This window comes from Phaethon lepturus, unplaced genomic scaffold (genome assembly GCF_000687285.1).
Source record: "Phaethon lepturus isolate BGI_N335 unplaced genomic scaffold, ASM68728v1 scaffold26835, whole genome shotgun sequence".
In the NCBI taxonomy this organism is placed as follows: domain Eukaryota; kingdom Metazoa; phylum Chordata; class Aves; order Phaethontiformes; family Phaethontidae; genus Phaethon; species Phaethon lepturus.
The window spans coordinates 41,333-45,805 of NW_010543065.1; positions in this window are offsets into that span (position 1 = coordinate 41,333).

Sequence of the window (4,473 nt, forward strand, 5' to 3'; positions counted from 1 at the left end):
CTGTCTTTCCAAAGAGAATATCCCGCATAAAAGTATTATTGTATTATTAACCCGCATACTTATTTGATCTCTCCGTTAAAAAAACAAAAAAACACAAACAACAACGTCTATTATTTCAACGTGAGAGGTGACGTTGGAAGAAGGGATGATGTTATCACAGGGAACCCGAGATTTCCTCCCCAAGGTAGGGAGCATCTTAGCTAAGTCATCAGAACTGCATTAATCACGCTCTTAGGGAAAACAGAGCTCCGGCACGGCTCCTTCCCGGGCTTGGCTGCGTGAGCAGCTGACCCTTCCTTTCCTTCCTGCCCCCCCCAAAGCAGAGAAACAAGATTAAAAGCAGAAGCATAACCAAAGAACTGACATCCTAGAAACACTAAGCTGAGCTAAATCTTTTCCCCACTTAAACCTTTCAATTATTGTATTCCACAAATTCCAAAGATTCTTTCTTGCTCATTCAATAAAATATATCTGAATTAACTACTGAAAAATGGAAGACTATTTTTTGCATGCTCTTGGTTTGGGACTTACTGTATCGTTTCCTGAGCGTTTGAAAGGAACTATATAGATTGTTCAGTTAGCTAGACAAATTAGCCGGGGGACGGGGGGGAGGAGGAACAGGGAATTTTCTATAGACAAATATAGAAATCTCTCTCTGTATATGCATATACATTTGTATATTTTACACACACCAGGGAGAGAATGCCTTAACTGAGAAATTTAACTCTGTGTATGCTGATATTTTTGCCATATTCCTGGAGCGAGTGGGAAGGGAAAAAACCTAACTCCTCACGTTGTATATTGGTTCTCCTTTCTCAAAAAGAGCAAAGTTCATGCTGCAACAGGAAAAGTTGAGCCATGTCCTGAAACACACAGTATGTCCTTGAGCGGGTGCACAAGCGTTGCAAGGGGCAGAAGAGAAGAACGTGCTGGCTTTAAAACCAGAAAGAAATGATAGAGCCCAGCTGATAAAATGTCACATTCCTCTTCAGCTACCACACAAATTCAGCCTTTTCTGTTGACAGCCTTCAAGAGACAACAAAAATCTAAACCATGCGATGATCATATCAGTAACTAGGTGAGCACTGTTGATAGCTTAAATAACAATAAACTGTGTTATTTTTCCTGTAATTTTGTCCATAGTGTTATGGCATATGTAGTCATCTAATGATGAAATAGTTTTAAAATTTGCTTCAGGGTACAGAAGTCAAGATCCACTGATTAGCATCTCAAAGTGCACTACAGGCACAGATTGTATAGCTGAATAATAGCACTTGTGTTTGTATGATGTTTTAAAAAAACAAAACCAAAATCCACTATTTTACTTGATGTTTGATGATGCACATTGATGAAAGTCCTTTCTCTCACAAAATATACAATATAACATAGCTAACCGTAAGAATTTCAAAGAGAAGGTAGAAAGGTAACATCACAAAAAGAGCCAAAAAGGGGTTTTGGTGTCAACACAAGATGCCTAGACCCTGAAGTTCATGGGCTTGATTCTCCAGTCGTTCCTCTGGTCTGAAGTCGCAAGTACCACTAAAGTTTACAATTTATTGTGGAGACAAATATGCCCCACTTTTTACTTTATTATTTTCATTTTAGGCAACAATTATTCAGCAGTTACTTACACAAATGACATTTTGTTCGCCAGCATTTGGGTGTTGTGCCTCATGTTTAATAAAAACTCACCACAGAAAATATTTAATTAAAATCTAGACAGAGACTTATGATACTGGCTGCACCAGCTCAGTTTCTGTTTTATTTCCTATGCCTAATAAGGTGGCTTTCAAACTTTATTGAATGTGAACCTTCCTAAAATTTGCTGTAAACTGATTGGACAGAAGTCTGATTCCAGACACACTCCGAGATGCCAGTCCAACGTACCGCCTTCAGGAGCGCCGCAAGTCCCATGTGTGTCCCCCTTTTGTCATTTCTCCAGTCATCATGTATTACATGGTTTTAGCTACAAAACTCTCTATCATATTTTGTGTTAAATAATATTATGAAAGTGCATCCACATGAATTTAGTATTAAAAATACTATACAGTATCAACAGGAACATTAGGATTTTACTAATTATTCAGGAACTATCAGCTTAAATTCTTTTTTTCCGTTAATACTTCTCTTTTCACCCAGAATATGTAAGTAGCATACAGGAATGACTTAAAAGAAAGCTTAACATTAATACAGTTAAACACACTTAGCATCAAAAATTAAGTTCATAAACTAACAATTATTCATGGAAGTATTTGATTCCAGTAGTACACATTTATTAAGCTTTGCTTTTACTTTGGAAGAGTTTTTTAGAAGTTAAAAAAACCTACCCGGTTGAATTATGAGGTATTGTGAAAGCTGTGAGAGTTTTGTGATTGCAAGTAACAGATTTACAGATCTGTAAGATCTGTAAAAGATTTACAGATAACAATTGAAAGGTGCATTATACTAATCAGAGGAATGTATAACCTTTGCAAAGCAGGTAGGAGTGAATCATTTTAATTTTCTCTCTTCTTGTGGCTTTATGTTCTTAGGCAAGGGAAGCAGAGGAAACCGAAATATGACCCTATTTAGATATATTAACTGCAAAGCCTTTGTAGAATTTTTAAGCAAACAGGATTGTGCTTCCAACGCTGCCCATCTAGTTTTCCAAAGTGTTAAATTGGATGGCTACTTGGACAGCTCTCTATTCATTACTGAACTGTGGAAAGGAAACACAGAGGTGGCATTTTCCTTTTAAAACATCTAATGCCTTGTAGTCAGATTCCAAAGCATCAAGGAGAGATTTTTTTTTTTGCTAGACAAGCTGTCGTAATTGAAATGAAGTCTAATCAGACTCATTACTGTTTTCAGCAATTTGCACCACCAAAGATGCTTATTAGGTAACAGTGTTTAATAAACATTAACAGCCAATCTTTAGCGTGAATGTAATGTGAAAAGTGTTCCTAGCGCTGAATAGATTTTCACATTTAGTAGTGTCATAATTAAGCTCAAGGAATTGGTAGCTGTGATGATAGATTTACTGCAATCTAGACTTTTTTTCCCCCTGAAAAAATATTTGAAAATACTTGGGGTTCAATAACATTTCCAGAGCAAATTTTAAAACGCTTAAAGACTGTGCTAGACTGGATTACCTCTGTAAATGGTGCTTAATCAGAGAGTATTTGGGGAATGCATAGAGTACTGTAAATTAGATATCATCTAGCAGGCACACATGAAGTTAATTCCACCTAGCTTTGTTTGACTGCTCTTCCATCACTTAACAATTTCCAGCCATTAATACACAAATAATAAATGTTGTCACCAGCTGAATGATAATGAACAAAAATGGCCAATAAATAGAGATACTTGAAGAAACACTTGTCAGTTCTCCTTCCACAGTAACAGCTGAAAATACTTGAGAAAAAATTGAGCAAATTACTCGATTTCAAAATAAAATTATGGATGTATAATATACGTGTATATTTATGCATACCCCCCCGCTGTTTTTCCTACACGTCTCACATACCATCAACTCCTAGTACTTACTTACCACCAAAAAACCCCAGGTTCCTAATGTAAAGAACACCACAGCTCTGAAAATGTAACATTGTGAAATATATTATTCATAAAACACAGCCATCAGCAAGAGATAAGTTTTCATCAATAGAAACTTCAATTTAACTAGATGTACACCTCACTGCACTAGTCATATCAATATTAGTACCTAACAAATGCTGAAAGAGGCAAAAAAGAAAATAAATTGCATGTATAAGCTCTAGCTAATTAAATATCCAGAGCAAATCTTGAGGAATAGCCACCGTTCTCTCACCAGATTGATTTAGGCCTGACATAATATTTAAAGTTATCAATAAGAAATGACCAAGACTACTTTTTTGTCTCCCACTAGGAGAAATACATAGGGATGCAAATGTTGTTTTGCTTACTAGAGATTCTGCCGGAGAAGGTTTGTGTCGGCGGCCAAGACTTTGGAAAGAAGCGCATAAAGATGAGTAATCAATAATGAAACCACCAACAAAATGCTGAAGACTAATTCTCTTGAACCAAGATTTTTATATCAGAATTTCATGTTAAGATGTTAAGAAGAGTTCCTTTACTGAATGAATGCTCTTATTACATCTTTCGTATACCCTAGCCCCCAAACTTCAGTAATCCTAAATGCAGCCTCTAAGCCTCCATATCTGTTCGCAGCTTTCTGAATCAATAGGACTATGAGAACTGAGACTACCAAATTAATGCCAGTTTCATTTGATTTTGTGGTACATGCTTCTTTGCACTACAAAGTGGAAAAAGGATAAAAAAACCCGCCCCACACCCAGAACTCATTCCCAGATGGGTTTTTGTAGCTTTCAGATCAAAATATCTTCCAGTTTCTTAAGTCTGAACTGAATTTGTACTCAGATCCAACATTTACAGCGCTGCTGCTTACCCTATCACGCAATTCCAAACTATGCACCTTTAAGTCACACACTTAGT